This window comes from Zootoca vivipara, chromosome 5, assembly GCF_963506605.1.
Source record: "Zootoca vivipara chromosome 5, rZooViv1.1, whole genome shotgun sequence".
NCBI lineage: Eukaryota > Metazoa > Chordata > Lepidosauria > Squamata > Lacertidae > Zootoca > Zootoca vivipara.
In genome coordinates, this window is record NC_083280.1 from 48,888,823 (window position 1) to 48,902,047 (window position 13,225).

At 42.1% G+C, this 13,225-nt stretch overlaps 1 long non-coding RNA gene across 1 annotated transcript in view; it reads left to right on the top strand.

The window, feature by feature from the left end:
- Positions 1 to 7,133, top strand: part of LOC118093873 (uncharacterized) — a 30,673-nt gene extending 23,540 nt beyond the window's left edge. Inside the window, exon 3 of the long non-coding RNA XR_004693702.1 lies at positions 7,057 to 7,133. This is a non-coding gene — a long non-coding RNA (uncharacterized LOC118093873). The remainder of the gene's footprint in view (positions 1 to 7,056) is intronic.
- Positions 7,134 to 13,225: the final 6,092 nt, after the last annotated feature.

Consider the following 13,225-nt stretch of genomic DNA (forward strand, 5'->3'; position numbering starts at 1 on the left):
TACATCTTCTAATCTAATCATTGCCTGCCACTAAGCCAAATAGTATTACATAGCTGCCAAGTTATCCCTCTTTTTAAGGGAAATTCCCTTATGCTGAATAGGCTTCCTCATGAGAAAAGGGAAAACTTGGCAGCTATGGTATTAGTAGCTGTTGTCAGACAAGTCTACGTTAGTAAATGGCAGTGCTTATTCAAGAGACCTGCATATGGTAATATACATTTAATACCAGTCTTTCCCCAAAAGCAAAACTTCCAGTTTCCCATTTCTCACTCAGGCAAATACTAGACTCTGATGAGTTCTGACACATTGCTATGCTAAAGATGACAAGGGACAAATTTCCCTCAAACAGCTTCAGTTTTTACACATAAGTTTTCATAGTGTATGGGAGCAGGCTATCCCCAAAATGTCCAGAGCTATACTTAGGTTTCATTCTTGCATAAATTTCCTATTCTTATGACAAGGAGCCAAACTGAAGTAAAAAAAATTAGTAAGATGGAAAACACTTAAGTGATTAGACAAAATAGCTGCAGTTAAAAGGACACTTTTTTCATAAACCCTTATTTATTTTTAAAGTTCCTCTAGTTTGGAAGAAATTAAAAGCAATGATCACAAGATATACCTATAGGGTTGAGTCCCTTGGAGATGGCCCACTTAGATCATGTTCCAAGTGAGATTGCCTTTGTGGAAGCAATGTTCAGCTCATGACAAGGGAAAACTACTGGATCTAATCCACAGTGACTTTGCTTTCAGGATATGTAAAACCTCAAACCTAATTGCAAGTAGATGCTTCTGATAAAACATCCACTATGAGGTGGTAACTGATGAAAGCATAGGTCATGGTGACTTCTAGGGCTGTGCACTGGCTCTGGACAAATCCTGGATCTGGAACTCAATTGGGCAGATTCAGGTCAAGATGGGATTTTCCCAGAGCAGGTCACACAGGGGCATATAGAGGGGGCGCGGGGGGTGCAATCTGCCCTGGGTGTCACCCTGACAAGGGGTGATGAAATGGTGGGTGGCACTTGTCATCGCAGGGCCTGCAGTGTGCACGAGCCACGCATCTCGGTGCCTGCAGGCTCTTCACTGTCTGCCCGCTGCCTCCCCCCCCCCAGCTGTAGGGCTGCTGAGGCCCCGATGTGTGCCCTGTCCTGTATGGGCATCACACACCCTGTCCCTATGGGTGCCCATAGGGATGGGTGCGCCACGGCGCCCATAGGGATGGCATGGGACGGCCCTTATGGGCGGTTCGCCCCAACCCTGAGCACGCCACCCCAGGTGTCTGAGAGGCTTCCTCCACTACTGAGGTCACAGCAGCCCCAGGCCACGTCCACCCAGAGTAATCTGAGACTGCTAAAGGGCCCAGATTGATTCTGAAATTGGTATGGATCATCCCAGGTTGACTCAAGCCCAATTTAGGGTGCTTAATCTGGCAAAGCCCTAATGACTTTACCACATCAAAAATGTGTATGGAAATCTGGCTTTCTTTTAGGAAACAGATGTCATAGAACCATAAAACTGTAGAACTGGAAGGGATCACGAGGGTCATCTAGTCCAACCCCCTGCAATGCAGGAAGCTTTCACCCAAAGTGGGGCTTGAACCCACAACCCTTGAATTGTTTTATGTTCTACCAGCTGAGCTATCCCAGAAATCTTGCGATCTACATGTGATCTGAGAGACGTGTGTACATATAACTTTCTAGCATTGGACTAGATTTGCCATAAAAAATGAACTGGTAGCAAAAGCAGGTTGAATTCTGTGGCTCCATCCATTCAGAATATTCCAAAGAAATGAAGCAGCTTTATCAAAATACACATTGTCCTCGTTCAGTCTTTTGCACATCAGTCTAGTAAATTTTTTAAGTTTCATGCTGCAGCAGTCCTGTACACATTTATCTGGGAGTAAAAACCCATTGAACTTAATGCTGAGTTGACATGGATAGGATTGCACCATTAATGTGTTTATGCTTATGGACATGGGACTTAACCTTTTCACTCCCAACCATTCTGCAATTATCATTTTGCATCATAAATATTTGTTGTAAATTGGATACGTTTAGAGGAGTGTGGCAAAGAAACTGATTTGCTATCCATAATGAAAGCTTGCATAAAGTTCTTGGCTTTTGGCTGTTATTATGATAAAGGACAGATTGTAGGGGCAGAAGAAATATTCATGGGGGCTGGCAGATATGAGGAAGCTTGTGGAATTAGTGTAGGAAGATTGGGCCTTAGAGAAACCTGAAGATGGTAATGTTCACCTTTACAAACATTTTGTAGCTGTGGCATTTCAATTCTGAACATCTAATCTATCTTGTTTTCCCTGTCTTTCGCTGTATGGTCTCATAAAATAAATGAGCAGATACTTATAATAATAATAATAATAATAATAATGGAAGTGAATGAATATGCACACATTGCTCTTCGTGAAGCTAATCAAAGTTAATTAGTTATGTGCTCTTAAATGTGACTTAGCCAACTGCAAGTTCCCCATATGTGTAGATAATAAGTTCTTCTGGGACCTGCTATGTCTGGGATAATAGGAGCCTTAAGATCTGGTGGGTGGTTCTACGTTCAGTTGTGATTCTAATCTTAATAAATGCAACATGACAGCTCTATGTTGACTTGTTGTACTGGCAAAACTACAGGGAATTTTCATTCTTAGCCTGGAGAGAAAAACCTCTTTCTCAGAGCCAGCAAGGTAGAAGATAAAAAATGTCTTCAAATGTAATTCCACATCTGTCTGTGTTTAAAACAATGAACTCTGTGAAGGGGGTAAAAAGCTTTCAGATTTGTATGAGTTGATGGAATGTATTTGGAATGTCATGCAAATCCATTAAGAATGAATTCAGGTAAAATACCACATCTTAAGAGCCATTCGAAAGACAGATGTGAGCCATTTTGGGGATTGTCCAAGAATATTAGACCCAAGTACCTGGTGTTGCTTTGCAAATGACAGGAATATGATTAAATTTGATATAATAACCTTCATACTGAATTATTTTGATAACTATTAAATGATCTATCTATCATTGTTATGTAGCTATATTATCACAAAGCCTATTGACAGCTATGAAAATTGCATTAACGTGTTACTGGGCAGAAGTATCTATTACCAAATGATTAACTAATGTTTCAAATGCAGCTGTGATGGGTCAGTGAACAGCTAAAATATGATGAAGAGGAATTGTTTTATTGTTTATTTTGAATTAGTTGTAAAATGGGGTTCCCTTTGTACTGGAGCTCTTGCTGTTAGTGCTGGTGTATATTTGGAAAAACCATCGATCTATTGGATCATGATAATAGCCCATTAACACAGATGCTTTTATCTTCATGGGGGTGGGGTGGAATGGGAGTGTGCCTGCTCCTCTTTTCAGATACTGCACAGAACACGGAGCTGGTAGGGAACTTGACATAAAGGGCAGGGCCAGCAGGCATGGTTTTGCCTCATACATATAATCTATGCCTGAAGGAAAATATCTGTAAAGGCCCCAGCTCAAGACATTTTTCTGCCTGAGGCAGAAGATGTCCCACCAATTCCACATACAAAGCTAACCCCTCTGGCAGTTCAATTTCACTTCAACACTGTAAATGGGGCAGTGTCCTCAGCTACACCTGAGGTCAGCAGGCTGTGTGTGATGCCCACCACAGCTCTGTCTGGGAAGACTTCCTCAGGGTTCCCCATCCATCAGTATCAGCTGCCTGCGGCAAGTGCCTCACTTTGCCTGATAATAGGGCCAGCCCTGGCTAGATGAGGATCAGGAGACTTCCCAATGTGTTCTGCACTAACTCTTTGCTAATACTTGAGGGAATGTAAATTATATCAGTATAAACTCATGATTGCTGTGAAGCTGCCAGAATGTAGCTGAAAGACCATATGACAGCTTCAAACCTGCTGGGCTTTTATTTCAGTTGAATTTCCATGTCGAAAACATTGTTCACAGAAATACTTTGTAGCCCTTTCCATTTGGTTAGATCTGGTTTGATTCACTTGATTCATTTTATGATGAGCCAAACTACAACATAAATAGGCATTTGCTTGGTTTATTGTGTGCATTGCTCTACCTTTTGTCTTACCATACATGATTTGCTGTGCCACTCATACATTTCCAAAAGGTGGGTCCTTTAGCTGTGCACAAATGGCTTCTTAAAAATTTCCAGCGTACTTGTGAACAGAGATATTTTCTTTGTATGTGTGTGGCATTTCTATAGGGCAGTGGTATTCAAGCAGTGTGCCATGGCACCCTGGGGTGCCTTGAATGATGGTCAGGGGTACTGAGGGCAACACTGGCCTCTGTCTCTCTTTCCTTCTCTCCTTTCCTCCTCTGAAGCCCTCTTGTGTCTCTGCCTCCCAAATGCTTGCACAGCTGTTTGTTGCAGCAGCCCTGGCTACAAGTTCCCCAGGCAAATGGTACTTTTGGGGCTGTCCAGGGAGTGCTAGTTGCCAGGAGCTGAGGTGGCTCAGAGACCAGGGGTCAGGAGCATTGTTAGCCGTTTTGGCACCCGAGGCGTCAAAGCGGAGGCACCACCCGGGGGCGGGGTGCCGCTCCGCAGCAGTATGACGTCACGATGCACGGCCGTGACGCCCCTCGCTGGCACGCCCCTCGCCTCCATCCAGGGAGAGTGCGCACCGCAGCAGGAAGGGAGAGCGTGCGTTGGCTGAGCAAGCCCTGCAGCGCCTAGCGAGGTTCTCTCTGGGCGGCTGCCAGGACCGGTTGCTCCCTCGGCCGACATGCACTCTCCCTTCCTGCTATGGTGCGCGCTCTCCCTGGATGGAGTCGAGGGGCGGGCTCCCCAACAATTTCTGTGGGAAGCAATCCTAAAAAAAGCTCAACAATTTACAATTTTGGCCAGCCCTCACGCATGTTCACTTCTTCATCAAATCAGGCCCTCTTTGAAAAAAGTTTGGACACCACTGGTGTAAGGCATTTCATGAATGCCTTTACAGCAGGCTGCTATCAGGGTTCAGGAGGGTCTCCTGTCTTAAAATTAATGTCAACCTTCTCACTAATTCCAATTCACACACTCCTGTTCACAAATTCTTGTGTTAAAATTATTGTTTCTTCAGTTCTGGAAATCAAATGATTTCTTATTAATTTGTTTCCCCTCAGTTTGTCAAAAAACTGGAAGAGACTGGCATTCAAAGCAATTAGAAGAAGCTGACTGACAAGATGCAAATCACATGTCTGAAAAGATTGGAGCAATCATTTGTTTGAAAAGATCAGGGTCTTCTATGCCTTGCCTTGAAGCCTAATTAATTTCAACTTCATTACAATATAAGCAACTGAGCTGATTTCAAAATATTTGACTAGGTTAGTCAGTGCCTTGAATTCAAACATTCCCACACATTTAAAGAAGCACTTATTCCTTCCCTTTTTTGTCATATTCTCCAGAGGGACACTTCTGACAGCTGAAATAGAGCCAGTAAATTTCTTTTCCATTAAGTTACAAATTGTACAACAGTATACTAAAGTAATTACACCATAAATCTTCTTGCTATGAAGTTCGAGACTTACATTGTTTCCTAGGAAGTAAACACCAAGTGCAAAATAAAAATCTCTGCAATATTTATGTTAACATGTATACATGGTTCGGTGAGGCAGACACCTCAGGTGGCAGGCTGGGGCAGCTGGGAGAGGGGCAGATCTGGCCCCCAGAGAAGCATACTACTTGCATCTTCCACAAATACCATACTGCTCCTCTCTGGTCTTGTTTTTTTTCCTCCTGTGCCATCTTCATTGCACTGGGGCTTCCACAACACACCTCCAATCACCTTAGAGGCATTTTCTGTTTTGCCTCAAGTGGAAAAACATCACTGGCCTTGCATATATATATACTGATCCCATAAAAATTTGCATCAAAACTCCTACACCCCTAGGGCTTCCCATTCACTTCAATAGAGACATCTATCTATCTATCATCTATATCTATCTATCTATCTATCTATCTATCTATCTATCTATCTATCTATCATCTATCTATCTATCTATCTATCTATCATCATCTAGATTGCTAGATAGCTGGCACTAGTTTGGAGCCAATTGGACAGGCTATCGTCTTGATAACACAGCACGCAAGTTGTAATTAGCTCGAAGATTTATTGCAAGATGGACGTCTAACCGAGTGTTCATGGCTTATGAGTCAGTTGACCCTTCTGAGGAGTGCTTCTTGGTTCTGCAGAATATCCTGAACCTATGACCCTTATGTTTCTGAGTTTGTTTCCTATCTAATACCTTTCCCATACGTCTACTCAGAGGATTAATTGCCCCCTCTTGCGGTGAGGAAATGCTACCCCTCTGGCTTTTCGAAGCTGCCTGTGCATATAGAGCAAGCTGACTTCTCTCCCTCCCACTCTCTGCTAGCACCTTATCTACATTCCATTCCATGTCGGATGGGGGGGGGGAGGGGAGGGAGGACTGCTCCCAGCTGTCTGACTGCTTCCCAACTCATGCTGTGTTTCTCTACTTGGGGCTGATGTGTTCATGACACTCATGTTTGGCGGGCTGTGAAGAAAGCGGAGTTTGCAGCACAAAATGGCACAAAACCAGCACACCATTTTGGCACTGGTTTGGAGTCAATAGGACATGGTTGGGTTTGGGGCCCTTTACTTGTTACCTTGGTTTGAGTATCCATTATTCAGTTTGGGGGGCAGCACAAAATGTGGGGTTCACAGCACAAAATGGCACAAAACTAGCTGAAAACTTTGGCATTTGTTTGGGAGGGATCCAGAATTTCAGGTGCAGACCTCAGTGCAGACCTAGCAATGACAAGAAAGAGGGGGGGGAATCCTTAACCACTGAGCAATCAATACAGAAACATTTTGCTGAAGAAGATCAGAGTGGTTGAAACGCATCTGGCAGATTGATGTTTCAGCCCACAGTGTTTATGCCCCAGACCTTAAAGTATAAACATTGTGGGCGCAAATATCAATAAGGTTTTATGATAGCTTTATTGTGACTGGCATAAATGATCATTGGCAAAATTCTTAAGGAAGCCATTAAAAACAATGTATTGAAACTTTTGCCTTTGTGAAAGAGCCGTTTTGTTTTGCTTTCTGTTCAGAGGCTGCTTTGCCAGGAAGTACAAAAGATTGCAGGAGATTCAAAAACTGAGCCCAGAAACCTGAAAGTCAAATTAGGTATGTAGCAGGTAAGTACATATCATGCTTTCCCTTAATTACTGGGAAACAAGGGGCAAGGAATTCAATTCTCATTGTGAAGGCAGAAAAAACAGAAGGGGAGGTTCATCTCTTGAGTCCCCTGCTGATATAGCACTTTGGCTCCAATGGAGAGTCTTGACCCCAATGGAGAACACCCCCCTTTAAGGCTTATAACCATGCTTGAGAGCCAACCTAAGCATGAACACTTATTACATGCTTTGGAAAGTGGCTTGTCTGTCTTTCTGCTCTCTGTGCATTTTAACATCTCTTGAGATACTGTCCAATTTGCCATGATGGTTCCCAAGGCGGAGGAGTTGTTGTTTTTTGCCTATGTTTGGATCCTGTTGAATGCTAAATTAACTCAAGATGGTGGACAGAAACATTCCAAGCTGAACCAATCCAGCTGCCTCTGGAGATAGCATCACACAATCTAGCACAACAGTTCCCTGAGACCTAGCTGGTAATGGAAATTCCCCGTGTTTTCACTTTTGACTCTGACCAGACTTATTCTTTTTATTTATTTATTACCATTTTGGATTGCCCCCATGAGAAGGCTGGGACTGCTGGAGTTTGTATTCTCTGAAGCAGGACAGTAACCAGATTTTGAGTTCGGATACCATTAGATAACATTTTGAATCGAAATGGTGGATTGAACCTTTCAAAGCTGCACTGTTTTTAACCAAATTTGGCAAGAAACTAACAAATTACATTTATAAATCTCTGTATTTTATGGGTCTTAGAATTCTTGAGCAATGCTGGTTACTTTCTGCTAGTCTACCAGAAATTTGGGGAAGTTGCTTGTCTGTTCTTTATGCATTTGGACACCTTTTAATACATAGTAACCAAATTTCTCATGATGATTGCTGACATCAAAAAGCAGGATTTCATATGTGTTTGGATACAATTGGAAACAAGTTGCTTGTCTGTTCTTTATGCATTTGGACACCTTTTAATACATAGTAACCAAATGCATGGTGATTGCTGACATCAAGAAGCAGGATTTCATGTGTTTGGATACAATTGGAAACAAATTTGAATCAAGGTCACACTTTTAAAACTGCACCTTTTTTGGGGGGGGGGTGGGTTCCTTAGAATTCTTAGGCACAACTATGGATAACCCAGAGTTGTCCAATGATAAACTGAACTATTTATTCACATAGGTAAAGGTAAAGGGACCCCTGACCATTAGGTCCAGTCGTGACTGACTCTGGGGTTGCAGCGCTCGTCTCGTGTTATTGGCCGAGGGAGCTTCCAGGTCATGTGGCCAGCACGACAAAGCCGCTTCTGGCGAACCAGAGCAGCACACACATAATGCAAAGTAAAACTATGAAATTTGCTACTGGAGGATGTGTTGATGGCTACTAATTTATACGGCTTTTAAAAGGATATTAGATATATTCGTGGAAGGTGATGCTATCAATGGCTGCTAGTCATGCTATATATAACCCCTAGGATCAAAGGCAGCAAGCCTCTGCCTAGCAGTTGTTGAGAATCACAAGAGAGAGAGAGGACAGTTGTATTCACATCCTTCTTGTGGATCTCCCAGACACATTTGGTAGGCGACTGTGAGAATAGATTGAAGAGCCTTTGATTTGATTCAGCAGGGCTTTCACATTCTTATGAACTGAAGTCCTTGCTATACGTAAAGCAGCCACTGTGAAAGTGTGACGGCACATTTCATTCATTTCTAATCTTTGTCACTAAATGCCCTTAAATTCTCAAGGATGCTGGAGAGCACTTGTCACTTATGTAATTATTCATTGCTTCAGTGGTAGTCCACAAAGCTCTTAACGTGTCAGTGAGGATTTTTTAAATGTCATAGGATTGCCTGAGCGAACCAAGAGTGCTTTATTTAGCATTCTCTTTTAAAATGATTTTTATCCCTTTCTCCCCATCAGAGGATTCATGGGAAATATGGAATACCTCCACCACACAGAGATCATACTCTTCTTTCCATAAGGACCACATTTCCCGTCATATTTTAACTCCTTAGTTTCCCAGGACCACAACAGTGGAACATTTAATTTCAGCACCTTCTTACTGAATGTTGGGTTCAGTCTCATAAGAATTGCAGCCTCAAACATCTAGAGGGCTTCAGGTGGGTCAAGTAGTGCATTAAAGAGTCCTGTGGGTTCCTATCTTTCTGCTGCAATTTATTTATTTTTTGTCCATTTCTATCTTCTTCTTCTTTTTACATTATTTGAAATTAGGACATATTTAGCTGTCTTGTTTTATCTCAAGGTAGAATTCCATGCATCAAAGATGACAAAAAGCTTTGAGAAGGCTGGTAATGCAGAGACACAGCCCAACTGACATATGAAATACGCTATCAGTTTTTCTTACTGAAACTCTTGCTTGGTGGTGAGAATACCTTAAGCAAATATTTCAGCTCAATACACTTTTTAATGCACCCCAAATGCTCTTACAAGAAGCATTTCTAAACGGCACAGTGTTTCATAGGATAAGGACTGTGAAAGTGTTGGAAGTAAACTAATTGCAAACCATTAATTTAGTTGTCTCTTTCCCCCCATCAGTTCACTGGTGCAGTCCATGTACATTCAACAGTGTATGTCATCAATCTACCCCAGCCTTGTGTCTTCCAGATATTTTGGATGACAACCCTGACTGTTGGTCATGCTGGTTGGCGCTAGTAGGAGTCCATCAAAATCTGGAAAGAACCAGCTTGGGGAAGGCTGCTTCTAAATCTGTACCACAGAAAGGAGAAGAAAAAATGCTTAGCAGCAGCATGATATGCATTAACAAAAATGTATTTTTCCCTGTCTTACCTCAAAGATAAATTAATTTTCTGTGTATCCACTACCATGCCATTGGTGACCTTCAGAGGTTAATCCCACCATACACACAAAAAGGTCTGATATTCATCTACCATTAGCTGGAAGTAAGTACCACTAATTCAGTAGTATTTACTTCTGAGTAAACATGTAAAGGATGCAGGACACGGGTGGTGCTGTGGTCTAAACTACTGAGCCTAGGGCTTGCTGATTGGAAGGTCGGCAGTTCGAATCCCCGTGATGGGGTGAGCTCCTGTTGTTTGGTCCCAGCTCTGCCAACCTAGCAGTTCGAAAGCATATCAAAGTGCAAGTAGATAAATAGGTACTGCTCCGGCGGGAAGATAAACAGCTTTTCTGTGCGCTGCTCTGGTTTCGCCAGAAGCGGCTTAGTCATGCTAGCCACATGACCCGGAAAAACTGTCTGCAGACAAACGTCAGCTCCCTCGGCCAGTAAAGCAAGATGAGCGCCGCAACCCCAGAGTTGTTTGTGATTGGACTTAACTGTCAGGGGTCCTTTACCTTTTTTAAACATGCGAAGGACTGTAGCTGTTTAAAAAAAACCCATATGCAGCCCCAATGCTGGAAAATAGAAGCATAATAATATAGAGAAAATGTATTTGAATTTTATTTAATTTACATGTTTCAAGTTTGTTTCAAGTAGTTATAAAAACCCATGGAAAAGCTGGCTTAATACAAACCAAGCACTTAAGGAAAACTAACTCACATAATATAAAAGCACGTTTAAGAGAATAAAGCAATAAAAACCTGCAATAAATATATCTCTTTTATTGGCAGTGGAAATTTATATCATATGTATCATAATGCGTACATAAAAGGAAGAATGAAATTTAGAAGTATAAATAAATGTTTTAACATTTTTTACATGTCACTTTTCCTTACAGAAGATGAGGGATGTGTTTAGTCAGGTCATAGCTGCCAAGTTATCCCTTTTTTTAAGGGATTTTCCCTTATGCTGAATAGGCTTCCTCGCGAGAAAAGGGAAAACTTGGCAGCTATGAGTCAGGTGTTTTCTACAGCATGGTGCAACTCTTTCCCTTTGAAGTGACTGGCATAGCTGCCAAGTTTTCCCTTTTCTCGCAAGGAAGCCTATTCAGCATAAGGGGAAATCCCTTTAAAAAAGGGATAACTTGGCAGCTATGGTGACTGGGGATACTATTATGCCACTGAAGTGAATGGAGAGCTGCTCTGTTCATTCATACACTTTAGGGCAGTTGTGTTCGCTGCTACCACTCAGCTCTGTATTTCAGGGGTAGCCAATGTGGAACCTCCCAGACATTGCTGGACTATAATTCCCACAACAGCAAAGCATGGAGGCACCATGCTGGCTTCTGCTGCTGTAATTTCTTGAAGCCGCCTGGAATAGGATGGAGGTAAAAAAAAGTGCAGAAATATCATCAGCTTGAGAGCTTTTTAAAAATTGACCAAATGACTGAGGTAGGGCAGCTAAGGCAAGTGAAATAAATAATTCAATTCACCCTTCATCTTTATTATATTCCCTACCATATAAGGGCAGAACGTGTCAAGGTTTGTGGCAGAAAAAAATTAAATATCTGGAACGACCATCCTAGAGAACTTGAGAGGAGACAAAGTATTATTATAATTTAAAAGGAAAGTGTGTCAAATATATTTAGGCACTAAACTCTGATTTTGTAAATATCGAAAGAAGCCAGAGAGGTAAAAAAGAAGCCTTCACCAAGCTAGAAGGGTATAGGGATAGTTTAACAGATGTGTAACTAATCTTCATTGAAAATGCAGTTTTAATATTTAAATACTTTCTTGCAGAGACTTCAAGTGAGTGAGAGAGGATTATTTTATGAATAATATTTACAATAGGCCATAAATTCTTTTCAGAATGCATGTGGTGCAATCCAATGCAATGCCCTTGAAATAATGCCCCTTTCTGAAACCCTGAAGAACTGCTTCCAGTCAGTTTAGATAAAACAGCACTAGAATCATAGAAACATAGAATTGGGAGAGACCACAAGGGCTATCCAGTCCAACCCCCTGCCAAGCAGGAAACACCATCCTGACAGATGGCTGTCAAGCCTCTGCTTAAAGACCTCCAAAGAAGGAGACTCCACCACACTCCTTGGCAGCAAATTTCACTGTTGAACAGCTCTTACTGTCAGGAAGTTCTTCCTAATGTTTAGGTGGAATCTTCTTTCTTGTAGTTTGAATCCATTGCTCTGTGTCCGCTTCTCTGGAGCAGCAGAAAACAACCTTTCTCCCTCCTCTATATGACATCCTTTTATATATTTGAACATGGCTATCATGTCACCGCTTAACCTTCTCTTCTCCAGGCTAAACATACCCAGCTCCCTAAGCCGTTCCTCATAAGGCATCGTTTCCAGGCCTTTGACCATTTTGGTTGCCCTCCTCTGGACACGTTCCAGCTTGTCAGTATCCTTCTTGAACTGCGGTGCCCAGAACTGGACACAGTACTCCAGGTGAGGTCTGACCAGAGCGGAATACAGTGGTACTATTACTTCCCTTGATCTAGATGCTATACTCCTATTGATGCAGCCCAGAATTGCATTGGCTTTTTTAGCTGCTACATCACACTGTTGACTCATGTCAAGTTTGTGGTAGATGGACTTAATAGCCTGACTTGCTCTGAGGCTGCTTACTCACTTCTTAAGTTTTTATTTTGGTATGAGCTTTCGTGTGCACGCACACTTCTTCAGATACCTGAAGAAGAAGTATCTGAAGAAGTGTGCATGCACACGAAAGCTCATACCAAAATAAAAACTTAGTTGGTCTTTAAGGTGCTACTGAAGGAATTTTTAAATTTTGTTTCGACTCAGACCAACATGGCTACCTACCTGTAACTACTCACTTCTTGTTCTTCACGTAGTCATTCATTCTTCTTCACTGAACCTACACATGTAGAAGTTGTACACACTTAGGTTCTGTGTAGAAGAGCTGATGAACACATGGCAATCAATGAGCAGGCATGCCAGTGCACTCTCTTGCCTTCCATATTTTCAGTGTAACCAGTTGTACCACAGGGCTTCTTGTTGTGTCCTGCCAGCTAGCCCCAGAGCCAGCTGTGGAGGAAAGGAAGGGATGCACCGAAAATCACCAGCAGGATCTAAAATCGTTTAAAACCATGCAGGAATTTATTGTGATTGAAAGAAAGTAATTTGCGCTTGCTCATTTTAATAAGGCATGTTTTTGTGATGTATGTACTCATGTGCTTTCTTTATAGGCCGGGTACTCATGTATGTATAAAAATCCAGGAATGCCTCTTGGTAAGTAC